The sequence below is a fragment of the Hypanus sabinus genome, chromosome 26, assembly GCF_030144855.1.
Source record: "Hypanus sabinus isolate sHypSab1 chromosome 26, sHypSab1.hap1, whole genome shotgun sequence".
NCBI lineage: Eukaryota > Metazoa > Chordata > Chondrichthyes > Myliobatiformes > Dasyatidae > Hypanus > Hypanus sabinus.
In genome coordinates this window covers 5092196-5119212 of record NC_082731.1, presented here as the reverse complement: position 1 = coordinate 5119212, position 27017 = coordinate 5092196, and positions in this window count along the sequence as shown.

The following is a 27017-nucleotide window of genomic DNA, read 5'->3' as shown; positions in this document are numbered from 1 at the left end:
CGATGGGGATAGGAGAATGTCATTGGGATCCGATGGGTAGAGAAGTTCAGTGGGATCCGCTGGGGAGAGGGGAAGTTCCGTGGAATCCGATGGGGAGAGGAGAATGTCAGTAGGATCCGATGGGGAGTGGAGAAGGTCAGTGGGATCCAATGGGGAGAGGGGAAGGTCAGTGGGATCCGATGGGGAGAGGGGAAGGTCAATGGGATCCGATGGGGAGAGGGGAAGGTCAGTGGGATCAGATGCGGTGAAGGGAAGTTCCGTGGAATCCGATGGGGAGAGGAGAATGTCAGTAGGATCCGATGGGGAGAGGAGAAGGTCATTGGGATCCGATGGGGAGAGGGGATGGTCATTGGGATCCGATGGGGAGAGGGGAAGTTCAGTCGGATCCGATGGGGAGAGGAGAAGGTCAGTGGGATCCGATGGGGAGTGGAGAAGGTCAGTGGGATCCGATGGGGAGTGGAGAAGGTCAGTGGGATCCGATGGGGCGAGAGGAAGGACAGTGGGATCCGATGGAGAGAGGAGAAGGTCAGTGGGATCCGTTGGGGACAGGGGAAGGTCAGTGGGATCCGCTGGGGAGAGGGGAAGTCCGTGGAATCCGATGGGGAGAGGGGAAGGTCAGTGGGATCCGCTGGGGAGAGGAGAAGGTCAGTGGGATCCGCTGGGGAGAGGGGAAGTCCGTGGAATCCGATGGGGAGAGGGGAAGGTCAGTGTGATCCGATGGGGAGAGGAGAAGGTCAATGGGATCCGATGGGGAGAGGAGATGTCAGTGGGATCCGATGGGGCGAGAGGAAGGACAGTGGGATCCGATGTGGAGAGGGGAATGTCAGTGGGATCAGATGCGGTGAAGGGAAGTTCAGTGGGAACCGCTGGGGAGAGGGGAAGTTCCGTGGAATCCGTTGGGGAGAGGAGAATGTCAGTAGGATCCGATGGGGAGAGGAGCAGGTCAGTGGGATCCGATGGGGAGATGGGAAGGTCAGTGAGATCCGATGTGCAGAGTGCAAGGTCAGTGGGATCCGATGGGGAGAGGAGAATGTCAGTGGGATCCGATGGGGAGAGGGGAAGGTCAGTCGGATCAGATGGAGAGAGGGGAAGGACAGTGGGATCCGATGGGAGAGGGAAGGTCAGTGGGATCCGATGGGGAGAGAGTGGAAGGTAAGTGGGATCCGATGGGGAGAGAGGAAGGACAGTGGGATCCGATGGGGAGAGGGGAAGGTCAGTGGGACCGGATGGGGAGAGGAGAAGGTCAGTGGGATCTAATGGGGAGGGGAAGGTCTGCGGGATACACTAGGGGAGAAGGGATGCTCAGTGGGATCCGATGTGGAGATGGGAAGGTCAGTGGGACCGGATGGGGAGAGGAGAAGGTCAGTGGGATCCAATGGGGAGGGAAGGTCTGTGGGATACACTAGGGGAGAAGGGATGCTCAGTGGGATCCGATGGGGAGAGGTGAAGGTCAGTGGGATCCGATGGGGAGAGGGGAAGGTCAGTGGGATCCGATGGGGAGAGGAGAAGGTCAGTGGGATCCGATGGGGAGAGTTGAAGGTCAGTGGGATCCGATGGAGAGAGGGGAAGTTCAGTGGGATCCAATGGGGAGAGGAGAATGTCAGTGGGATCCGATGGGGAGAGGAGAAGGTCAGTGGGATCCGATGGGGAGAGGGGAAGGTCACTGGGATCCGATGGAGAGAGGAGAAGGTCAGTGGGATCCGATGGGGAGTGGAGAATGTCAGTGGGATCCGATGGGGAGAGGAGAAGGTCAGTGGGATCCGATGGGGAGAGAGGAAGGTCAGTGGGATCCGATGGGGAGAGGAGAAGGTCAGTGGGATCCGATGGGGAGAGGAGAATGTCAGTAGGATCCGATGGGGAGAGGAGAAGGTCAGTGGGATCCGATGTGGAGAGGGGAAGGTCAGTGAGATCCGATGGGGAGAGAGGAAAGTCAGTGGGATCCGCTGGGGAGAGGGGAAGTTCCGTGGAATCCGTTGGGGAGAGGGGAAGGTCAGTGGGATCCGATGGGGAGAGGAGAATGTCAGTGGGATCCGATGGTGAGAGGGGAAGGTCAGTCGGATCAGATGGAGAGAGGGAAGGTCAGTGGTATCCGATGGGGAGAGGAGAAGGTCAGTGGGATCCGATGGGGAGAGGAGGAATGTCAGTGGGATCCGATGGGGAGAGGGGAAGGGTCAGTCGGATCAGATGGGTAGAGGGGAAATTCAGTGGGATCCGATGGGGAGAGGAGAAGGTCAGTGGGATCCGATGGGGAGAGGAGAAGGTCAGTGGGATCCGATGGGGAGAGGAGAATGTCAGTGGGATCCGATGGGGAGAGGGGAAGGTCAGTCGGATCAGATGGAGAGAGGGAAGGACAGTGGGATCCGATGGGGAGAGGGGAAGGTCAGTGGGATCCGATGGGGAGAGAAGAATGTCAGTGGGATCCGTTGGGGAGAGGGGAAGGTCAGTGGGATCCATGAGGAGAGAGGGGAAGGTCAGTGGGATCCGATGGGAAGAGGGGAAGGTCAGTGGGATCCACTTGGGAGAGGGGAAGGTCAGTGGGATCCGATGGGGAGAGGGGAAGGACAGTGGGATCCGATGGGCGAGGGGAAGGTCAGTGGGATCCGATGGGGAGAGGAGAAGGTCAGTGGGATCCGATGGGGAGAGGAGATGGTCAGTGGGATCCGACGGGGAGAGGAGAAGGTCAGTAGGATCCGATGGGGAGAGAGGAAGGTCAGTGAGATCCAATGGGGAGCGGAGAAGGTCTATGGGAACCGATTGGGTGAGGAGAAGTTCAGTCCGGAACCGATGGGGATAGGAGAATGTCATTGGGATCCGATGGGTAGAGAAGTTCAGTGGGATCCGCTGGGGAGAGGGGAAGTTCCGTGGAATCCGATGGGGAGAGGGAGAATGTCAGTGGGATCCGATGGGAGGAGAAGAATGTCAGTGGGATCCGTTGGGGAGAGGAGAATGTCAGTAGGATCCGATGGGAGTGGAGAAGGTCAGTGGGATCCGATGGGGAGAAGGGAAGGTCAGTGGGATCCGATGGGGAGAGAAGAATGTCAGTGGGATCCGTTTGGGATGAGGAGAATGTCAGTAGGATCCGATGGGGAGTGGAGAAGGTCAGTGGGATCCGATGGGGAGAGGGGGGTCAGTGGGATCCGATGGGGAGAGGAGAAGGTCAATGGATCCGATGGGGAGAGGAGAAGGTCAGTGGGATCAGATGCGGTGAAGGGAAGTTCCGTGGAATCCGATGGGGAGAGGAGAATGTCAGTAGGATCCGATGGGGAGTGGAGAAGGTCAGTGGATCCGATGGGGAGAGGGAGTCAGTGGGATCCGATGGGGAGAGGAGAAGGTCAATGGGATCCGATGGGGAGAGGAGAAGGTCATTGGGATCCGATGGGGAGAGGAGAAGGTCAGTGGGATCCGCTGGGGAGAGGGGAATTTCACTCGGATCCGATGGGGAGAGGAGAAGGTCAGTGGGATCGATGGGGAGTGGAGAAGGTCAGTGGGACCGGATGGGGAGAGGAGAAGGTTAGTGGGATCCAATGGGGAGGGGAAGGTCTGTGGGATACACTAGGGGAGAAGGGATGCTCAGTGGGATCCGATGGGGAGAGGTGAAGGTCAGTGGGATCCGATGGGGAGAGGGGAAGGTCAGTGGGATCCGATGGGGAGAGGAGAGGTCAGTGGGATCGATGGGGAGAGTTGAAGGTCAGTGGGATCCGATGGAGAGAGGGAAGTTCAGTGGGATCCAATGGGAGAGGAGAATGTCAGTGGGATCCGATGGGGAGAGGAGAAGGTCAGTGGGATCCGATGGGGAGAGGGGAAGGTCACTGGGATCCGATGGAGAGAGGAGAAGGTCAGTGGGATCCGATGGGGAGTGGAGAATGTCAGTGGGATCCGATGGGGAGAGGAGAAGGTCAGTGGGATCCGATGGGGAGAGAGGAAGGTCAGTGGGATCCGATGGGGAGAGGAGAAGGTCAGTGGGATCCGATGGGGAGAGGAGAATGTCAGTAGGATCCGATGGGGAGAGGAGAAGGTCAGTGGGATCCGATGTGGAGAGGGGAAGGTCAGTGAGATCCGATGGGGAGAGAGGAAAGTCAGTGGGATCCGCTGGGGAGAGGGGAAGTTCCGTGGAATCCGTTGGGGAGAGGGGAAGGTCAGTGGGATCCGATGGGGAGAGGAGAATGTCAGTGGGATCCGATGGGGAGAGGGGAAGGTCAGTCGGATCAGATGGAGAGAGGGGAAGGTCAGTGGTATCCGATGGGAGAGGAGAAGGTCAGTGGGATCCGATGGGGAGAGGAGAATGTCAGTGGGATCCGATGGGGAGAGGGGAAGGTCAGTCGGATCAGATGGGTAGAGGGGAAAGTCAGTGGGATCCGATGGGGAGAGGAGAAGGTCAGTGGGATCCGATGGGGAGAGGAGAAGGTCAGTGGGATCCGATGGGGAGAGGAGAATGTCAGTGGGATCCGATGGGGAGAGGGGAAGGTCAGTCGGATCAGATGGAGAGAGGGGAAGGACAGTGGGATCCGATGGGGAGAGGGGAAGGTCAGTGGGATCCGATGGGGAGAGAAGAATGTCAGTGGGATCCGTTGGGGAGAGGGGAAGGTCAGTGGGATCCATGAGGAGAGAGGGGAAGGTCAGTGGGATCCGATGGGAAGAGGGGAAGGTCAGTGGGATCCACTTGGGAGAGGGGAAGGTCAGGGGATCCGATGGGGAGAGGGGAAGGACAGTGGGATCCGATGGGCGAGGGGAAGGTCAGTGGGATCCGATGGGGAGAGGAGAAGGTCAGTGGGATCCGATGGGGAGAGGAGATGGTCAGTGGGATCCGACGGGGAGAGGGGATGGTCATTGGGATCCGATGGGGAGAGGGGAAGTTCAGTCGGATCCGATGGGGAGAGGAGAAGGTCAGTGGGATCCGATGGGGAGTGGAGAAGGTCAGTGGGATCCGATGGGGAGTGGAGAAGGTCAGTGGGATCCGATGGGGCGAGAGGAAGGACAGTGGGATCCGATGGAGAGAGGAGAAGGTCAGTGGGATCCGTTGGGGACAGGGGAAGGTCAGTGGGATCCGCTGGGGAGAGGGGAAGTCCGTGGAATTCCGATGGGGAGAGGGGGAAGGTCAGTGGGATCCGCTGGGGAGAGGAGAAGGTCAGTGGGATCCGCTGGGGAGAGGGGAAGTCCGTGGAATCCGATGGGGAGAGGGGAAGGTCAGTGTGATCCGATGGGGAGAGGAGAAGGTCAATGGGATCCGATGGGGAGAGGGAGAATGTCAGTGGGATCCGATGGGGCGAGAGGAAGGACAGTGGGATCCGATGTGGAGAGGGGAATGTCAGTGGGATCAGATGCGGTGAAGGGAAGTTCAGTGGGAACCGCTGGGCAGAGGGGAAGTTCCGTGGAATCCGTTGGGGAGAGGAGAATGTCAGTAGGATCCGATGGGGAGAGGAGAAGGTCAGTGGGATCCGATGGGGAGATGGGAAGGTCAGTGAGATCCGATGTGCAGAGTGCAAGGTCAGTGGGATCCGATGGGGAGATGTGAAGGTCAGTGGGATCCGATGGGAGAGGGGAAGGTCAGTGGGATCCGATGGGGAGAGGGAAGGTCAGTGGGATCCGATGGGGAGAGGAGAAGGTCAGTGGGACCCGATGGGGAGAGTTGAAGGACAGTGGGATCCGATGGAGAGAGGGAAGTTCAGTGGGAACCGATGGGGAGAGGAGAATGTCAGTGGGATCCGATGGGGAGAGGAGTAGGTCAGTGGATCCGATGGGGAGAGAGGAAGGTCAGTGGGATCCGATGGGGAGAGGAGAAGGTCAGTGGGATCCGATGGGGAGAGAAGAATGTCAGTAGGATCCGATGGGGAGAGGAGAAGGTCAGTGGGATCCGATGTGGAGAGGGGAAGGTCAGTGAGATCCGATGGGGAGAGGGGAAGGTCAGTGGGATCCGATGGGGAGAGAGGAAAGTCAGTGGGATCCGCTGGGGAGAGGGAAGTTCCGGGAATCCGTTGGGGAGAGGAGAATGTCAATGGGATCCGATGGGGAGAGGAGAAGGTCAGTGGGATCCGATGGGGAAAGGGGAAGGTCAGTGGGATCCGATGGGGAGAGGAGAATGTCAGTGGGATCCGATGGGGAGAGGGGAAGGTCAGTCGGATCAGATGGAGAGAGGGGAAGGACAGTGGGATCCGATGGGGAGAGGGGAAGGTCAGTGGGATCCGATGGGAGAGAGTGGAAGGTAAGTGGGATCCGATGGGGAGAGAGGAAGGACAGTGGGATCCGATGGGGAGAGGGGAAGGTCAGTGGGACCGGATGGGGAGAGGAGAAGGTCAGTGGGATCTAATGGGGAGGGGAAGGTCTGCGGGATACACTAGGGGAGAAGGGATGCTCAGTGGGATCCGATGTGGAGATGGGAAGGTCAGTGGGACCGGATGGGGAGAGGAGAAGGTCAGTGGGATCCAATGGGGAGGGGAAGGTCTGTGGATACACTAGGGGAGAAGGGATGCTCAGTGGGATCCGATGGGGAGGTGAAGGTCAGTGGGATCCGATGGGGAGAGGGGAAGGTCAGTGGGATCCGATGGGGAGAGGAGAAGGTCAAGTGGGATCCGATGGGGAGAGTTGAAGGTCAGTGGGATCCGATGGAGAGAGGGGAAGTTCAGTGGGATCCAATGGGGAGAGGAGAATGTCAGTGGGATCCGATGGGGAGAGGAGAAGGTCAGTGGATCCGATGGGGAGAGGGGAAGGTCACTGGGATCCGATGGAGAGAGGAGAAGGTCAGTGGGATCCGATGGGGAGTGGAGAATGTCAGTGGGATCCGATGGGGAGAGGAGAAGGTCAGTGGGATCCGATGGGGAGAGAGGAAGGTCAGTGGGATCCGATGGGGAGAGGAGAAGGTCAGTGGGATCCGATGGGGAGAGGAGAATGTCAGTAGGATCCGATGGGGAGAGGAGAAGGTCAGTGGGATCCGATGTGGAGAGGGGAAGGTCAGTGAGATCCGATGGGAGAGAGGAAAGTCAGTGGGATCCGCTGGGGAGAGGGGAAGTTCCGTGGAATCCGTTGGGGAGAGGGGAAGGTCAGTGGGATCCGATGGGGAGAGGAGAATGTCAGTGGGATCCGATGGTGAGAGGGGAAGGTCAGTCGGATCAGATGGAGAGAGGGGAAGGTCAGTGGTATCCGATGGGGAGAGGAGAAGGTCAGTGGGATCCGATGGGGAGAGGAGAATGTCAGTGGGATCCGATGGGGAGAGGGGAAGGTCAGTCGGATCAGATGGGTAGAGGGGAAAGTCAGTGGGATCCGATGGGAGAGGAGAAGGTCAGTGGGATCCGATGGGGAGAGGAGAAGGTCAGTGGGATCCGATGGGGAGAGGAGAATGTCAGTGGGATCCGATGGGGAGAGGGGAAGGTCAGTCGGATCAGATGGAGAGAGGGGAAGGACAGTGGGATCCGATGGGGAGAGGGGAAGGTCAGTGGGATCCGATGGGGAGAGAAGAATGTCAGTGGGATCCGTTGGGGAGAGGGGAAGGTCAGTGGGATCCATGAGGAGAGAGGGGAAGGTCAGTGGGATCCGATGGGAAGAGGGGAAGGTCAGTGGGATCCACTTGGGAGAGGGGAAGGTCAGTGGGATCCGATGGGGAGAGGGGAAGGACAGTGGGATCCGATGGGCGAGGGGAAGGTCAGTGGGATCCGATGGGGAGAGGAGAAGGTCAGTGGGATCCGATGGGGAGAGGAGATGGTCAGTGGGATCCGACGGGGAGAGGAGAAGGTCAGTAGGATCCGATGGGGAGAGAGGAAGGTCAGTGAGATCCAATGGGGAGCGGAGAAGGTCTATGGGAACCGATTGGGTGAGGAGAAGTTCAGTCGGAACCGATGGGGATAGGAGAATGTCATTGGGATCCGATGGGTAGAGAAGTTCAGTGGGATCCGCTGGGGAGAGGGGAAGTTCCGTGGAATCCGATGGGGAGAGGAGAATGTCAGTGGGATCCGATGGGGAGAGAAGAATGTCAGTGGGATCCGTTGGGGAGAGGAGAATGTCAGTAGGATCCGATGGGGAGTGGAGAAGGTCAGTGGATCCGATGGGGAGAAGGGAAGGTCAGTGGGATCCGATGGGGAGAGAAGAATGTCAGTGGGATCCGTTGGGGAGAGGAGAATGTCAGTAGGATCCGATGGGGAGTGGAGAAGGTCAGTGGGATCCGATGGGGAGAGGGGGTCAGTGGGATCCGATGGGGAGAGGAGAAGGTCAATGGGATCCGATGGGGAGAGGAGAAGGTCAGTGGGATCAGATGCGGTGAAGGGAAGTTCCGTGGAATCCGATGGGGAGAGGAGAATGTCAGTAGGATCCGATGGGGAGTGGAGAAGGTCAGTGGGATCCGATGGGGAGAGGGAGTCAGTGGGATCCGATGGGGAGAGGAGAAGGTCAATGGGATCCGATGGGGAGAGGAGAAGGTCATTGGGATCCGATGGGGAGAGGAGAAGGTCAGTGGGATCCGCTGGGGAGAGGGAATTTCACTCGGATCCGATGGGGAGAGGAGAAGGTCAGTGGGATCCGATGGGGAGTGGAGAAGGTCAGTGGGACCGGATGGGGGAGAGGAGAAGGTCAGTGGGATCCAATGGGGAGGGGAAGGTCTGTGGGATACACTAGGGGAGAAGGGATGCTCAGTGGGATCCGATGGGGAGAGGTGAAGGTCAGTGGGATCCGATGGGGAGAGGGGAAGGTCAGTGGGATCCGATGGGGAGAGGAGAAGGTCAGTGGGATCCGATGGGGAGAGTTGAAGGTCAGTGGGATCCGATGGAGAGAGGGGAAGTTCAGTGGGATCCAATGGGGAGAGGAGAATGTCAGTGGGATCCGATGGGGAGAGGAGAAGGTCAGTGGGATCCGATGGGGAGAGGGGAAGGTCACTGGGATCCGATGGAGAGAGGAGAAGGTCAGTGGGATCCGATGGGGAGTGGAGAATGTCAGTGGGATCCGATGGGGAGAGGAGAAGGTCAGTGGGATCCGATGGGAGAGAGGAAGGTCAGTGGGATCCGATGGGGAGAGGAGAAGGTCAGTGGGATCCGATGGGGAGAGGAGAATGTCAGTAGGATCCGATGGGGAGAGGAGAAGGTCAGTGGGATCCGATGTGGAGAGGGGAAGGTCAGTGAGATCCGATGGGGAGAGAGGAAAGTCAGTGGGATCCGCTGGGGAGAGGGGAAGTTCCGTGGAATCCGTTGGGGAGAGGGGAAGGTCAGTGGGATCCCGCAATGGGGAGAGGAGAATGTCAGTGGGATCCGATGGGGAGAGGGGAAGGTCAGTCGGATCAGATGGAGAGAGGGGAAGGTCAGTGGTATCCGATGGGGAGAGGAGAAGGTCAGTGGGATCCGATGGGGAGAGGAGAATGTCAGTGGGATCCGATGGGGAGAGGGGAAGGTCAGTCGGATCAGATGGGTAGAGGGGAAAGTCAGTGGGATCCGATGGGGAGAGGAGAAGGTCAGTGGGATCCGATGGGGAGAGGAGAAGGTCAGTGGGATCCGATGGGGAGAGGAGAATGTCAGTGGGATCCGATGGGGAGAGGGGAAGGTCAGTCGGATCAGATGGAGAGAGGGGAAGGACAGTGGGATCCGATGGGGAGAGGGGAAGGTCAGTGGGATCCGATGGGGAGAGAAGAATGTCAGTGGGATCCGTTGGGGAGAGGGGAAGGTCAGTGGGATCCATGAGGAGAGAGGGGAAGGTCAGTGGGATCCGATGGGAAGAGGGGAAGGTCAGTGGGATCCACTTGGGAGAGGGGAAGGTCAGTGGGATCCGATGGGGAGAGGGGAAGGACAGTGGGATCCGATGGGCGAGGGGAAGGTCAGTGGGATCCGATGGGGAGAGGAGAAGGTCAGTGGGATCCGATGGGGAGAGGAGATGGTCAGTGGGATCCGACGGGGAGAGGAGAAGGTCAAGTAGGATCCGATGGGGAAGAAAAGAGGAAGGTCAGTGAGATCCAATGGGGAGCGGAGAAGGTCTATGGGAACCGATTGGGTGAGGAGAAGTTCAGTCGGAACCGATGGGGATAGGAGAATGTCATTGGGATCCGATGGGTAGAGAAGTTCAGTGGGATCCGCTGGGGAGAGGGGAAGTTCCGTGGAATCCGATGGGGAGAGGAGAATGTCAGTGGGATCCGATGGGGAGAGAAGAATGTCAGTGGGATCCGTTGGGGAGAGGAGAATGTCAGTAGGATCCGATGGGGAGTGGAGAAGGTCAGTGGGATCCGATGGGGAGAAGGGAAGGTCAGTGGGATCCGATGGGGAGAGAAGAATGTCAGTGGGATCCGTTGGGGAGAGGAGAATGTCAGTAGGATCCGATGGGGAGTGGAGAAGGTCAGTGGGATCCGATGGGGAGAGGGGGTCAGTGGGATCCGATGGGGAGAGGAGAAGGTCAATGGGATCCGATGGGGAGAGGAGAAGGTCAGTGGGATCAGATGCGGTGAAGGGAAGTTACGTGGAATCCGATGGGGGAGAGGAGAATGTCAGTAGGATCCGATGGGGAGTGGAGAAGGTCAGTGGGATCCGATGGGGAGAGGGAGTCAGTGGGATCCGATGGGGAGAGGAGAAGGTCAATGGGATCCGATGGGGAGAGGAGAAGGTCATTGGGATCGATGGGGAGAGGAGAAGGTCAGTGGGATCCGCTGGGGAGAGGGGAATTTCACTCGGATCCGATGGGGAGAGGAGAAGGTCAGTGGGATCCGATGGGGAGTGGAGAAGGTCAGTGGGATCCGATGGGGAGTGGAGAAGGTCAGTGGGATCCGATGGGGCGAGAGGAAGGACAGTGGGATCCGATGGGGAGAGGAGAAGGTCAGTGGGATCCGCTGGGGAGAGGGGAAGTCCGTGGAATCCGATGGGGAGAGAGGAAGGTCAGTGGGATCCGTTGGGGAGAGGGGAAGGTCAGTGGGATCCGCTGGGGAGAGGGGAAGTCCGTGGAATCCGATGGGGAGAGAGGAAGGTCAGTGGGATCCGATGGAGAGAGGGGAGGTCCGTGGAATCCGATGGGGAGAGGGGAAGGTCAGTGGGATCCGATGGGGAGAGGGGAAGTCCGTGGAATCCGATGGGGAGAGGGTAATGTCAGTGGGATCCGATGGGGAGAGGGGAAGTCCGTGGAATCCGATGGGGAGAGGGGAAGGTCAGTGGGATCCGCTGGGAGAGGGGAAGTCCGTGGAATCCGATGGGGAGAGGGGAAGGTCAGTGTGATCCGATGGGGAGAGGAGAAGGTCAATGGGATCGGATGGGGAGAGGAGAATGTCAGTGGGATCCGATGGGGAGAGGAGAATGTCAGTGGGATCCGATGGGGTGAGAGGAAGGACAGTGGGATCCGATGTGGAGAGGGGAAGGTCAGTGGGATCAGATGCGGTGAAGGGAAGTTCAGTGGGAACCGCTGGGGAGAGGGGAAGTTCCGTGGAATCCGTTGGGGAGAGGAGAATGTCAGTAGGATCCGATGGGGAGAGGAGAAGGTCAGTGGGATGCGATGGGGAGATGGGAAGGTCAGTGAGATCCGATGTGCAGAGTGCAAGGTCAGTGGGATCCGATGGGAGATGTGAAGGTCAGTGGGATCCGATGGGGAGAGGGGAAGGTCAGTGGGATCCGATGGGAGAGGGGAAGGTCAGTGGGATCCGATCGGGAGAGGAAGAAGGTCAGTGGGATCCGATGGGGAGAGTTGAAGGTCAGTGGGATCCGATGGAGAGAGGGGAAGTTCAGTGGAAACGGTGGGGAGAGGAGAATGTCAGTGGGATCCGATGGGGAGAGGAGAAGGTCAGTGGGATCCGATGGGAGAGAGGAAGGTCAGTGGGATCCGATGGGGAGAGGAGAAGGTCAGTGGGATCCGATGGGGAGAGGAGAATGTCAGTAGGATCCGATGGGGAGAGGAGAAGGTCAGTGGGATCCGATGTGGAGAGGGGAAGGTCAGTGAGATCCGATGGGGAGAGGGGAAGGTCAGTGGGATCCGCTGGGGAGAGGGGAATTTCACTCGGATCCGATGGGGAGAGGAGAAGGTCAGTGGGATCCGAGAGGGAGTGGAGAAGGTCAGTGGGATCCGATGGGGAGTGGAGAAGGTCAGTGGGATCCGATGGGGCGAGAGGAAGGACAGTGGGATCCGATGGGGAGAGGAGAAGGTCAGTGGGATCCGCTGGGGAGAGGGGAAGTCCGTGGAATCCGATGGGAGAGAGGAAGGTCAGTGGGATCCGTTGGGGAGAGGGGAAGGTCAGTGGGATCCGCTGGGGAGAGGGGAAGTCCGTGGAATCCGATGGGGAGAGAGGAAGGTCAGTGGGATCCGATGGAGAGAGGGGAGGTCCGTGGAATCCGATGGGGAGAGGGGAAGGTCAGTGGGATCCGATGGGGAGAGGGGAAGTCCGTGGAATCCGATGGGGAGAGGGTAATGTCAGTGGGATCCGATGGGGAGAGGGGAAGTCCGTGGAATCCGATGGGGAGAGGGGAAGGTCAGTGGGATCCGCTGGGGAGAGGGGAAGTCCGTGGAATCCGATGGGGAGAGGGGAAGGTCAGTGTGATCCGATGGGGAGAGGAGAAGGTCAATGGGATCGGATGGGGAGAGGAGAATGTCAGTGGGATCCGATGGGGAGAGGAGAATGTCAGTGGGATCCGATGGGGTGAGAGGAAGGACAGTGGGATCCGATGTGGAGAGGGGAAGGTCAGTGGGATCAGATGCGGTGAAGGGAAGTTCAGTGGGAACCGCTGGGGAGAGGGGAAGTTCCGTGGAATCCGTTGGGGAGAGGAGAATGTCAGTAGGATCCGATGGGGAGAGGAGAAGGTCAGTGGGATGCGATGGGGAGATGGGAAGGTCAGTGAGATCCGATGTGCAGAGTGCAAGGTCAGTGGGATCCGATGGGGAGATGTGAAGGTCAGTGGGATCCGATGGGGAGAGGGGAAGGTCAGTGGGATCCGATGGGGAGAGGGGAAGGTCAGTGGGATCCGATCGGGAGAGGAGAAGGTCAGTGGGATCCGATGGGGAGAGTTGAAGGTCAGTGGGATCCGATGGAGAGAGGGGAAGTTCAGTGGGAAACGGTGGGGAGAGGAGAATGTCAGTGGGATCCGATGGGGAGAGGAGAAGGTCAGTGGGATCCGATGGGGAGAGAGGAAGGTCAGTGGGATCCGATGGGGAGAGGAGAAGGTCAGTGGGATCCGATGGGGAGAGGAGAATGTCAGTAGGATCCGATGGGGAGAGGAGAAGGTCAGTGGGATCCGATGTGGAGAGGGGAAGGTCAGTGAGATCCGATGGGGAGAGGGGAAGGTCAGTGGGATCCGATGGGGAGAGAGGAAAGTCAGTGGGATCCGCTGGGGAGAGGGGAAGTTCCGTGGAATCCGTTGGGGAGAGGAGAATGTCAGTGGGATCCGATGGGGAGAGGAGAAGGTCAGTGGGATCCGATGGGGAGAGGGGAAGGTCAGTGGGATCCGATGGGGAGAGGAGAATGTCAGTGGGATCCGATGGGGAGAGGGGAAGGTCAGTCGGATCAGATGGGGAGAGGAGAATGTCAGTGGGATCCGATGGGGAGAGGGGAAGGTCAGTCGGATCAGATGGAGAGAGGGGAAGGACAGTGGGATCCGATGGGGAGAGGGGAAGGTCAGTGGGATCCGATGGGGAGAGAAGAATGTCAGTGGGATCCGTTGGGGAGAGGGGAAGGTCAGTGGGATCCATGAGGAGAGAGGGGAAGGTCAGTGGGATCCGATGGGGAGAGAGGAAGGACAGTGGGATCCGATGGGGAGAGGGGAAGGTCAGTGGGACCGGATGGGGAGAGGAGAAGGTCAGTGGGATCTAATGGGGAGGGGAAGGTCTGCGGGATACACTAGGGGAGAAGGGATGCTCAGTGGGATCCGATGTGGAGATGGGAGGGTCAGTGGGACCGGATGGGGAGAGGAGAAGGTCAGTGGGATCCAATGGGGAGGGGAAGGTCTGTGGGATACACTAGGGGAGAAGGGATGCTCAGTGGGATCCGATGGGGAGAGGTGAAGGTCAGTGGGATCCGATGGGGAGTGGGAAAAGTCAGTGGGATCCGATGGGGAGAGGAGAAGGTCAGTGGGATCCGATGGGGAGAGTTGAAGGTCAGTGGGATCCGATGGAGTGAGGGGAAGTTCAGTGGGATCCGATGGGGAGAGGAGAATGTCAGTGGGATCCGATGGGGAGAGGAGAATGTCAGTGGGATCCGATGGGGAGAGAGGAAGGACAGTGGGATCCGATGGGGAGAGGGGAAGGTCAGTGGGACCGGATGGGGAGAGGAGAAGGTCAGTGGGATCTAATGGGGAGGGGAAGGTCTGCGGGATACACTAGGGGAGAAGAGATGCTCAGTGGGATCCGATGTGGAGATGGGAAGGTCAGTGGGACCGGATGGGGAGAGGAGAAGGTCAGTGGGATCCAATGGGGAGGGGAAGGTCTCTGGGATACACTAGGGGAGAAGGGATGCTCAGTGGGATCCGATGGGGAGAGGTGAAGGTCAGTGGGATCCGATGGGGAGAGGGGAAGGTCAGTGGGATCCGATGGGGAGAGGAGAAGGTCAGTGGGATCCGATGGGGAGAGGGGAATGTCAGTCGGATCAGATGGAGAGAGGGGAAGGTCAGTGGTATCCGATGGGGAGAGGAGAAGGTCAGTGGGATCCGATGGGGAGAGGAGAATGTCAGTGGGATCCGATGGGGAGAGGGGAAGGTCAGTCGGATCAGATGGGGAGAGGGGAAGGACAGTGGGATCCGATGGGAAGAGGGGAAGGTCACTGGGATCCACTTGGGAGAGGGGAAGGTCAGTGGGATCCGATGGGGAGAGGGGAAGGTCAGTGCGATCCGATGGGGAGAGGGGAAGGTCTGTGGGAACCGATGTGGAGAGGGGAAGGTCAGTGAGATCCGATGGGGAGAGGGGAAGGTCTGTGGGATCCGATGGGGAGAGAGGAAAGTCAGTGGGATCCGCTGGGGAGAGGGGAAGTTCCGTGGAATCCGTTGGGGAGAGGAGAATGTCAGTGGGATCCGATGGGGAGAGGAGAAGGTCAGTGGGATCCGATGGGGAGAGGGGAAGGTCAGTGGGATCCGATGGGGAGAGGAGAATGTCAGTGGGATCCGATGGGGAGAGGGGAAGGTCAGTCGGATCAGATGGAGAGAGTGGATGGACAGTGGGATCCGATGGGGAGAGGGGAAGGTCAGTGGGATCCGATGGGGAGAGAAGAATGTCAGTGGGATCCGATGGGGAGAGAGGAAAGTCAGTGGGATCCGCTGGGGAGAGGGGAAGTTCCGTGGAATCCGTTGGGGAGAGGAGAATGTCAGTGGGATCCGATGGGGAGAGGAGAAGGTCAGTGGGATCCGATGGGGAGAGGGGAAGGTCAGTGGGATCCGATGGGGAGAGGAGAATGTCAGTGGGATCCGATGGGGAGAGGGGAAGGTCAGTCGGATCAGATGGAGAGAGTGGATGGACAGTGGGATCCGATGGGGAGAGGGGAAGGTCAGTGGGATCCGATGGGGAGAGAAGAATGTCAGTGGGATCCGTTGGGGAGAGGGGAAGGTCAGTGGGATCCGATGGGGAGAGAGGAAGGACAGTGGGATCCGATGGGGAGAGGGGAAGGTCAGTGGGACCGGATGGGGAGAGGAGAAGGTCAGTGGGATCTAATGGGGAGGGGAATGTCTGCGGGATACACTAGGGGAGAAGGGATGCTCAGTGGGATCCGATGTGGAGATGGGAAGGTCAGTGGGACCGGATGGGGAGAGGAGAAGGTCAGTGGGATCCAATGGGGAGGGGAATGTCTGTGGGATACACGAGGGGAGAAGGGATGCTCAGTGGGATCCGATGGGGAGAGGTGAAGGTCAGTGAGATCCGATGGGGAGAGGGGAAGGTCAGTGGGATCCGATGGGGAGAGAGGAAAGTCAGTGGGATCCGCTGGGGAGAGGGGAAGTTCCGTGGAATCCGTTGGGGAGAGGAGAATGTCAGTGGGATCCGATGGGGAGAGGAGAAGGTCAGTGGGATCCGATGGGGAGAGGGGAAGGTCAGTGGGATCCGATGGGGAGAGGAGAATGTCAGTGGGATCCGATGGGGAGAGGGGAAGGTCAGTCGGATCAGATGGGGAGAGGAGAATGTCAGTGGGATCCGATGGGGAGAGGGGAAGGTCAGTCGGATCAGATGGAGAGAGGGGAAGGACAGTGGGATCCGATGGGGAGAGGGGCAGGTCAGTGGGATCCGATGGGGAGAGAAGAATGTCAGTGGGATCCGTTGGGGAGAGGGGAAGGTCAGTGGGATCCATGAGGAGAGAGGGGAAGGTCAGTGGGATCCGATGGGGAGAGAGGAAGGACAGTGGGATCCGATGGGGAGAGGGGAAGGTCAGTGGGACCGGATGGGGAGAGGAGAAGGTCAGTGGGATCTAATGGGGAGGGGAAGGTCTGCGGGATACACTAGGGGAGAAGGGATGCTCAGTGGGATCCGATGTGGAGATGGGAAGGTCAGTGGGACCGGATGGGGAGAGGAGAAGGTCAGTGGGATCCAATGGGGAGGGGAAGGTCTGTGGGATACACTAGGGGAGAAGGGATGCTCAGTGGGATCCGATGGGGAGAGGTGAAGGTCAGTGGGATCCGATGGGGAGTGGGAAAAGTCAGTGGGATCCGATGGGGAGAGGAGAAGGTCAGTGGGATCCGATGGGGAGAGTTGAAGGTCAGTGGGATCCGATGGAGAGAGGGGAAGTTCAGTGGGATCCGATGGGGAGAGGAGAATGTCAGTGGGATCCGATGGGGAGAGGAGAATGTCAGTGGGATCCGATGGGGAGAGAGGAAGGACAGTGGGATCCGATGGGGAGAGGGGAAGGTCAGTGGGACCGGATGGGGAGAGGAGAAGGTCAGTGGGATCTAATGGGGAGGGGAAGGTCTGCGGGATACACTAGGGGAGAAGAGATGCTCAGTGGGATCCGATGTGGAGATGGGAAGGTCAGTGGGACCGGATGGGGAGAGGAGAAGGTCAGTGGGATCCAATGGGGAGGGGAAGGTCTCTGGGATACACTAGGGGAGAAGGGATGCTCAGTGGGATCCGATGGGGAAAGGTGAAGGTCAGTGGGATCCGATGGGGAGAGGGGAAGGTCAGTGGGATCCGATGGGGAGAGGAGAAGGTCAGTGGGATCCGATGGGGAGAGGGGAATGTCAGTCGGATCAGATGGAGAGAGGGGAAGGTCAGTGGTATCCGATGGGGAGAGGAGAAGGTCAGTGGGATCCGATGGGGAGAGGAGAATGTCAGTGGGATCCGATGGGGAGAGGGGAAGGTCAGTCGGATCAGATGGGGAGAGGGGAAGGACAGTTGGATCCGATGGGGAGAGGGGAAGGTCAGTGGGATCCGATGGGGAGAGAAGAATGTCAGTGGCATCCGTTGGGGAGAGGGGAAGGTCAGTGGGATCCATGAGGAGAGAGGGGAAGGTCAGTGGGATCCGATGGGAAGAGGGGAAGGTCAGTGGGATCCACTTGGGAGAGGGGAAGGTCAGTGGGATCCGATGGGGAGAGGGGAAGGTCAGTGCGATCCGATGGGGAGAGGGGAAGGTCTGTGGGAACCGATGTGGAGAGGGGAAGGTCAGTGAGATCCGATGGGGAGAGGGGAAGGTCTGTGGGATCCGATGGGGAGAGAGGAAAGTCAGTGGGATCCGCTGGGGAGAGGGGAAGTTCCGTGGAATCCGTTGGGGAGAGGAGAATGTCAGTGGGATCCGATGGGGAGAGGAGAAGGTCAGTGGGATCCGATGGGGAGAGGGGAAGGTCAGTGGGATCCGATGGGGAGAGGAGAATGTCAGTGGGATCCGATGGGGAGAGGGGAAGGTCAGTCGGATCAGATGGAGAGAGTGGATGGACAGTGGGATCCGATGGGGAGAGGGGAAGGTCAGTGGGATCCGATGGGGAGAGAAGAATGTCAGTGGGATCCGATGGGGAGAGAGGAAAGTCAGTGGGATCCGCTGGGGAGAGGGGAAGTTCCGTGGAATCCGTTGGGGAGAGGAGAATGTCAGTGGGATCCGATGGGGAGAGGAGAAGGTCAGTGGGATCCGATGGGGAGAGGGGAAGGTCAGTGGGATCCGATGGGGAGAGGAGAATGTCAGTGGGATCCGATGGGGAGAGGGGAAGGTCAGTCGGATCAGATGGAGAGAGTGGATGGACAGTGGGATCCGATGGGGAGAGGGGAAGGTCAGTGGGATCCGATGGGGAGAGAAGAATGTCAGTGGGATCCGTTGGGGAGAGGGGAAGGTCAGTGGGATCCGATGGGGAGAGAGGAAGGACAGTGGGATCCGATGGGGAGAGGGGAAGGTCAGTGGGACCGGATGGGGAGAGGAGAAGGTCAGTGGGATCTAATGGGGAGGGGAATGTCTGCGGGATACACTAGGGGAGAAGGGATGCTCAGTGGGATCCGATGTGGAGATGGGAAGGTCAGTGGGACCGGATGGGGAGAGGAGAAGGTCAGTGGGATCCAATGGGGAGGGGAAGGTCTGTGGGATACACTAGGGGAGAAGGGATGCTCAGTGGGATCCGATGGGGAGAGGTGAAGGTCAGTGGGATCCGATGGGGAGAGGGGAAAGTCAGTGGGATCCGATGGGGAGAGGAGAAGGTCAGTGGGATCCGATGGGGAGAGTTGAAGGTCAGTGGGATCCGATGGAGAGAGGGGAAGTTCAGTGGGATCCGATGGGGAGAGGAGAATGTCAGTGGGATCCGATGGGGAGAGGAGAAGGTCAGTGGGATCCGATGGGGAGAGAGGAAGGACAGTGGGATCCGATGGGGAGAGGGGAAGGTCAGTGGGACCGGATGGGGAGAGGAGAAGGTCAGTGGGATCTAATGGGGAGGGGAAGGTCTGCGGGATACACTAGGGGAGAAGGGATGCTCAGTGGGATCCGATGTGGAGATGGGAAGGTCAGTGGGACCGGATGGGGAGAGGAGAAGGTCAGTGGGATCCGATGGGGAGGGGAAGGTCTCTGGGATACACTAGGGGAGAAGGGATGCTCAGTGGGATCCGATGGGGAGAGGTGAAGGTCAGTGGGATCCGATGGGGAGAGGGGAAGGTCAGTGGGATCCGATGGGGAAAGGAGAAGGTCAGTGGGATCCGATGGGGAGAGGGGAAGGTCAGTCGGATCAGATGGAGAGAGGGGAAGGTCAGTGGTATCCGATGGGGAGAGGAGAAGGTCAGTGGGATCCGATGGGGAGAGGAGAATGTCAGTGGGATCCGATGGGGAGAGGGGAAGGTCAGTCGGATCAGATGGGGAGAGGGGAAGGTCAGTGGGATCCGATGGGGAGAGGAGAAGGTCAGTGGGATACGATGGGGAGAGGAGAAGGTCAGTGGGATCCGTTGGGGAGAGGAGAATGTCAGTGGGATCCGATGGGGAGAGGGGAAGGTCAGTCGGATCAGATGGAGAGAGGGGAAGGACAGTGGGATCCGATGGGGAGAGGGGAAGGTCAGTGGGATCCGATGGGGAGAGAAGAATGTCAGTGGGATCCGTTGGGGAGAGGGGAAGGTCAGTGGGATCCATGAGGAGAGAGGGGAAGGTCAGTGGGATCCGATGGGGAGAGGGGATGTTCAGTGGGATCCACTAGGGAGAGGGGAAGGTCAGTGGGATCCGATGGGGAGAGGGGAAGGTCAGTGCGATCCGATGGGGAGAGGGGAAGGTCTGTGGGAACCGATTGGGAGAGGAGAAGGTAAGTGGGAGCCGATGGGGATAGGAGAATGTCATTGGGATCCGATGGGGAGAGGAGAAGGTCAGTGGGATCCGAAGTGGAGAGGGGAAGGTCAGTGGGATCCGATGGGGAGAGGGGAAGGACAGTGGGATCCGATGGGCGAGGGGAAGGTCAGTGGGATCCGATGGGGAGAGGAGAAGGTCAGTGGGATCCGATGGGGAGAGGAGAAGGTCAGTGGGATCCGATGGGGAGAGGAGAAGGTCAGTAGGATCCGATGGGGAGAGAGGAAGGTCAGTGAGATCCAATGGGGAGCGGAGAAGGTCTATGGGAACCGATTAGGTGAGGAGAAGTTCAGTCGGAACCGATGGGGATAGGAGAATGTCATTGGGATCCGATGGGTAGAGAAGTTCAGTGGGATCCGCTGGGGAGAGGGGAAGTTCCGTGGAATCCGATGGGGAGAGGAGAATGTCAGTAGGATCCGATGGGGAGTGGAGAAGGTCAGTGGGATCCGATGGGGAGAGGGGGTCAGTGGGATCCGATGGGGAGAGGAGAAGGTCATTGGGATCCGATGGGGAGAGGGGATGGTCATTGGGATCCGATGGGGAGAGGGGAAGTTCACTCGGATCCGATGGGGAGAGGAGAAGGTCAGTGGGATCCGATGGGGAGTGGAGAAGGTCAGTGGGATCCGATGGGGAGAGGAGAAGGTCAGTGGGATCCGATGGGGAGAGGAGAATGTCAGTGGGATCCGATGGGGAGAGGGGAAGGTCAGTCGGATCAGATGGAGAGAGGGGAAGGACAGTGGGATCCGATGGGGAGAGGGGAAGGTCAGTGGGATCCGATGGGGAGAGAAGAATGTCAGTGGGATCCGTTGGGGAGAGGGGAAGGTCAGTGGGATCCATGAGGAGAGAGGGGAAGGTCAGTGGGATCCGATGAGGTGAGGGGAAGTTCAGTGGGATCCGATGGGGAGAGGGGAAGGTCAGTGCGATCCGATGGGGAGAGGGGAAGGTCTGTGGGAACCGATTGGGAGAGGAGAAGGTCAGTGGGAGCCGATGGGGATAGGAGAATGTCATTGGGATCCGATGGGGAGAGGAGAAGGTCAGTGGGATCCGAAGTGGAGAGGGGAAGGTCAGTGGGATCCGATGGGGAGAGGGGAAGGACAGTGGGATCCGATGTGCGAGGGGAAGGTCAGTGGGATCCGATGGGGAGAGGAGAAGGTCAGTGGGATCCGATGGGGAGAGGAGAAGGTCAGTAGGATCCGATGGGGAGAGAGGAAGGTCAGTGAGATCCAATGGGGAGCGGAGAAGGTCTATGGGAACCGATTGGGTGAGGAGAAGTTCAGTCGGAACCGATGGGGATAGGAGAATGTCATTGGGATCCGATGGGTAGAGAAGTTCAGTGGGATCCGCTGGGGAGAGGGGAAGTTCCGTGGAATCCGATGGGGAGAGGAGAATGTCAGTAGGATCCGATGGGGAGTGGAGAAGGTCAGTGGGATCCGATGGGGAGAGGAGAAGGTCATTGGGATCCGATGGGGAGAGGGGATGGTCATTGGGATCCGATGGGGAGAGGGGAAGTTCACTCGGATCCGATGGGGAGAGGAGAAGGTCAGTGGGATCCGATGGGGAGTGGAGAAGGTCAGTGGGATCCGATGGGGAGTGGAGAAGGTCAGTGGGATCCGATGGGGCGAGAGGAAGGACAGTGGGATCCGATGGGGAGAAGAGAAGGTCAGTGGGATCCGTTGGGGAGAGGGGAAGGTCAGTGGGATCCGCTGGGGAGAGGGGAAGTCCGTGGAATCCGATGGGGAGAGAGGAAGGTCAGTGGGATCCGATGGGGAGAGGGGAAGTCCGTGGAATCCGATGGGGAGAGGGGAAGGTCAGTGGGATCCGATGGGGAGAGGGGAAGTCCGTGGAATCCGATGGGGAGAGGGGAAGGTCAGTGGGATCCGATGGGGAGAGGGGAAGTCCGTGGAATCCGATGGGGAGAGGGGAAGGTCAGTGGGATCCGCTGGGGAGAGGGGAAGTCCGTGGAATCCGATGGGGAGAGGGGAAGGTCAGTGTGATCCGATGGGGAGAGGAGAAGGTCAATGGGATCCGATGGGGAGAGGAGAATGTCAGTGGGTTCCGATGGGGCGAGAGGAGAAGGTCAGTGGGATCCGATGGGGAGAGGGGAAGGTCAGTGGGATCCGATGGGGAGAGGGGAAGGTCAGTGGGATCCGATGGGGAGAGGAGAAGGTCAGTGGGATCCGATGGGGAGAGTTGAAGGTCAGTGGGATCCGATGGAGAGAGGGGAAGTTCAGTGGGAAACGGTGGGGAGAGGAGAATGTCAGTGGGATCCGATGGGGAGAGGAGAAGGTCAGTGGGATCCGATGGGGAGAGAGGAAGGTCAGTGGGATCCGATGGGGAGAGGAGAAGGTCAGTGGGATCCGATGGGGAGAGGAGAATGTCAGTGGGATCCGATGGGGAGAGGGGAAGGTCAGTCGGATCAGATGGGGAGAGGGGAAGGTCAGTGGGATCCGATGGGGAGAGGAGAAGGTCAGTGGGATACGATGGGGAGAGGAGAAGGTCAGTGGGATCCGTTGGGGAGAGGAGAATGTCAGTGGGATCCGATGGGGAGAGGGGAAGGTCAGTCGGATCAGATGGAGAGAGGGGAAGGACAGTGGGATCCGATGGGGAGAGGGGAAGGTCAGTGGGATCCGATGGGGAGAGAAGAATGTCAGTGGGATCCGTTGGGGAGAGGGGAAGGTCAGTGGGATCCATGAGGAGAGAGGGGAAGGTCAGTGGGATCCGATGGGGAGAGGGGATGTTCAGTGGGATCCACTAGGGAGAGGGGAAGGTCAGTGGGATCCGATGGGGAGAGGGGAAGGTCAGTGCGATCCGATGGGGAGAGGGGAAGGTCTGTGGGAACCGATTGGGAGAGGAGAAGGTAAGTGGGAGCCGATGGGGATAGCCGATGGGGATAGGAGAATGTCATTGGGATCCGATAGGGAGAGGAGAAGGTCAGTGGGATCCGAAGTGGAGAGGGGAAGGTCAGTGGGATCCGATGGGGAGAGGGGAAGGACAGTGGGATCCGATGGGCGAGGGGAAGGTCAGTGGGATCCGATGGGGAGAGGAGAAGGTCAGTGGGATCCGATGGGGAGAGGAGAAGGTCAGTGGGATCCGATGGGGAGAGGAGAAGGTCAGTAGGATCCGATGGGGAGAGAGGAAGGTCAGTGAGATCCAATGGGGAGCGGAGAAGGTCTATGGGAACCGATTGGGTGAGGAGAAGTTCAGTCGGAACCGATGGGGATAGGAGAATGTCATTGGGATCCGATGGGTAGAGAAGTTCAGTGGGATCCGCTGGGGAGAGGGGAAGTTCCGTGGAATCCGATGGGGAGAGGAGAATGTCAGTAGGATCCGATGGGGAGTGGAGAAGGTCAGTGGGATCCGATGGGGAGAGGGGGTCAGTGGGATCCGATGGGGAGAGGAGAAGGTCATTGGGATCCGATGGGGAGAGGGGATGGTCATTGGGATCCGATGGGGAGAGGGGAAGTTCACTCGGATCCGATGGGGAGAGGAGAAGGTCAGTGGGATCCGATGGGAGTGGAGAAGGTCAGTGGGATCCGATGGGGAGAGGAGAAGGTCAGTGGGATCCGATGGGGAGAGGAGAATGTCAGTGGGATCCGATGGGGAGAGGGGAAGGTCAGTCGGATCAGATGGAGAGAGGGGAAGGACAGTGGGATCCGATGGGGAGAGGGAAGGTCAGTGGGATCCGATGGGGAGAGAAGAATGTCAGTGGGATCCGTTGGGGAGAGGGGAAGGTCAGTGGGATCCATGAGGAGAGAGGGGAAGGTCAGTGGGATCCGATGAGGAGAGGGGAAGTTCAGTGGGATCCGATGGGGAGAGGGGAAGGTCAGTGCGATCCGATGGGGAGAGGGGAAGGTCTGTGGGAACCGATTGGGAGAGGAGAAGGTCAGTGGGAGCCGATGGGGATAGGAGAATGTCATTGGGATCCGATGGGGAGAGGAGAAGGTCAGTGGGATCCGAAGTGGAGAGGGGAAGGTCAGTGGGATCCGATGGGGAGAGGGGAAGGACAGTGGGATCCGATGTGCGAGGGGAAGGTCAGTGGGATCCGATGGGAGAGGAGAAGGTCAGTGGGATCCGATGGGGAGAGGAGAAGGTCAGTAGGATCCGATGGGGAGAGAGGAAGGTCAGTGAGATCCAATGGGGAGCGGAGAAGGTCTATGGGAACCGATTGGGTGAGGAGAAGTTCAGTCGGAACCGATGGGGATAGGAGAATGTCATTGGGATCCGATGGGTAGAAAAGTTCAGTGGGATCCGCTGGGGAGAGGGGAAGTTCCGTGGAATCCGATGGGGAGAGGAGAATGTCAGTAGGATCCGATGGGGAGTGGAGAAGGTCAGTGGGATCCGATGGGGAGAGGAGAAGGTCATTGGGATCCGATGGGGAGAGGGGATGGTCATTGGGATCCGATGGGGAGAGGGGAAGTTCACTCGGATCCGATGGGGAGAGGAGAAGGTCAGTGGGATCCGATGGGGAGTGGAGAAGGTCAGTGGGATCCGATGGGGAGTGGAGAAGGTCAGTGGGATCCGATGGGCGAGAGGAAGGACAGTGGGATCCGATGGGGAGAGGAGAAGGTCAGTGGGATCCGTTGGGGAGAGGGGAAGGTCAGTGGGATCCGCTGGGGAGAGGGGAAGTCCGTGGAATCCGATGGGGAGAGAGGAAGGTCAGTGGGATCCGATGGGGAGAGGGGAAGTCCGTGGAATCCGATGGGGAGAGGGGAAGGTCAGTGGGATCCGATGGGGAGAGGGGAAGTCCGTGGAATCCGATGGGGAGAGGGGAAGGTCAGTGGGATCCGATGGGGAGAGGGGAAGTCCGTGGAATCCGATGGGGAGAGGGGAAGGTCAGTGGATCCGCTGGGGAGAGGGGAAGTCCGTGGAATCCGATGGGGAGAGGGGAAGGTCAGTGTGATCCGATGGGGAGAGGAGAAGGTCAATGGGATCCGATGGGGAGAGGAGAATGTCAGTGGGTTCCGATGGGGCGAGAGGAGAAGGTCAGTGGGATCCGATGGGGAGAGGGGAAGGTCAGTGGGATCCGATGGGGAGAGGGGAAGGTCAGTGGGATCCGATGGGGAGAGGAGAAGGTCAGTGGGATCCGATGGGGAGAGTTGAAGGTCAGTGGGATCCGATGGAGAGAGGGGAAGTTCAGTGGAAACGGTGGGGAGAGGAGAATGTCAGTGGGATCCGATGGGGAGAGGAGAAGGTCAGTGGGATCCGATGGGGAGAGAGGAAGGTCAGTGGGATCCGATGGGAGAGGAGAAGGTCAGTGGGATCCGATGGGGAGAGGAGAATGTCAGTAGGATCCGATGGGGAGAGGAGAAGGTCAGTGGGATCCGATGTGGAGAGTGGAAGGTCAGTGAGATCCGATGGGGAGAGGGGAAGTTCAGTGGGATCCGATGGGGAGAGAGGAAAGTCAGTGGGATCCGCTGGGGAGAGGGGAAGTTCCGTGGAATCCGTTGGGGAGAGGAGAATGTCAGTGGGATCCGATGGGAGAGGAGAAGGTCAGTGGGATCCGATGGGGAGAGGGGAAGGTCAGTGGGATCCGATGGGGAGAGGAGAATGTCAGTGGGATCCGATGGGGAGAGAGGAAGGTCAGTGAGATCCAATGGGGAGCGGAGAAGGTCTATGGGAACCGATTAGGTGAGGAGAAGTTCAGTCGGAACCGATGGGGATAGGAGAATGTCATTGGGATCCGATGGGTAGAGAAGTTCAGTGGGATCCGCTGGGGAGAGGGGAAGTTCCGTGGAATCCGATGGGGAGAGGAGAATGTCAGTAGGATCCGATGGGGAGTGGAGAAGGTCAGTGGGATCCGATGGGGAGAGGGGGTCAGTGGGATCCGATGGGGAGAGGAGAAGGTCATTGGGATCCGATGGGGAGAGGGGATGGTCATTGGGATCCGATGGGGAGAGGGGAAGTTCACTCGGATCCGATGGGGAGAGGAGAAGGTCAGTGGGATCCGATGGGGAGTGGAGAAGGTCAGTGGGATCCGATGGGGAGAGGAGAAGGTCAGTGGGATCCGATGGGGAGAGGAGAATGTCAGTGGGATCCGATGGGAGAGGGGAAGGTCAGTCGGATCAGATGGAGAGAGGGGAAGGACAGTGGGATCCGATGGGGAGAGGGGAAGGTCAGTGGGATCCGATGGGGAGAGAAGAATGTCAGTGGGATCCGTTGGGGAGAGGGAAGGTCAGTGGGATCCATGAGGAGAGAGGGGAAGGTCAGTGGGATCCGATGAGGAGAGGGGAAGTTCAGTGGGATCCGATGGGGAGAGGGGAAGGTCAGTGCGATCCGATGGGGAGAGGGGAAGGTCTGTGGGAACCGATTGGGAGAGGAGAAGGTCAGTGGGAGCCGATGGGGATAGGAGAATGTCATTGGGATCCGATGGGGAGAGGAGAAGGTCAGTGGGATCCGAAGTGGAGAGGGGAAGGTCAGTGGGATCCGATGGGGAGAGGGGAAGGACAGTGGGATCCGATGTGCGAGGGGAAGGTCAGTGGGATCCGATGGGGAGAGGAGAAGGTCAGTGGGATCCGATGGGAGAGGAGAAGGTCAGTAGGATCCGATGGGAGAGAGGAAGGTCAGTGGGATCCGATGGGGAGAGGGGAAGGTCAGTGGGATCCGATGGGGAGAGGGGAAGTCCGTGGAATCCGATGGGGAGAGGGGAAGGTCAGTGGGATCCGCTGGGGAGAGGGGAAGTCCGTGGAATCCGATGGGGAGAGGGGAAGGTCAGTGTGATCCGATGGGGAGAGGAGAAGGTCAATGGGATCCGATGGGGAGAGGAGAATGTCAGTGGGTTCCGATGGGGCGAGAGGAGAAGGTCAGTGGGATCCGATGGGGAGAGGGGAAGGTCAGTGGGATCCGATGGGAGAGGGGAAGGTCAGTGGGATCCGATGGGGAGAGGAGAAGGTCAGTGGGATCCGATGGGGAGAGTTGAAGGTCAGTGGGATCCGATGGAGAGAGGGGAAGTTCAGTGGGAAACGGTGGGGAGAGGAGAATGTCAGTGGGATCCGATGGGGAGAGGAGAAGGTCAGTGGGATCCGATGGGGAGAGAGGAAGGTCAGTGGGATCCGATGGGGAGAGGAGAAGGTCAGTGGGATCCGATGGGGAGAGGAGAATGTCAGTGGGATCCGATGGGGAGAGGGGAAGGTCAGTCGGATCAGATGGGGAGAGGGGAAGGTCAGTGGGATCCGATGGGGAGAGGAGAAGGTCAGTGGGATACGATGGGAGAGGAGAAGGTCAGTGGGATCCGTTGGGGAGAGGAGAATGTCAGTGGGATCCGATGGGGAGAGGGGAAGGTCAGTCGGATCAGATGGAGAGAGGGGAAGGACAGTGGGATCCGATGGGGAGAGGGGAAGGTCAGTGGGATCCGATGGGGAGAGAAGAATGTCAGTGGGATCCGTTG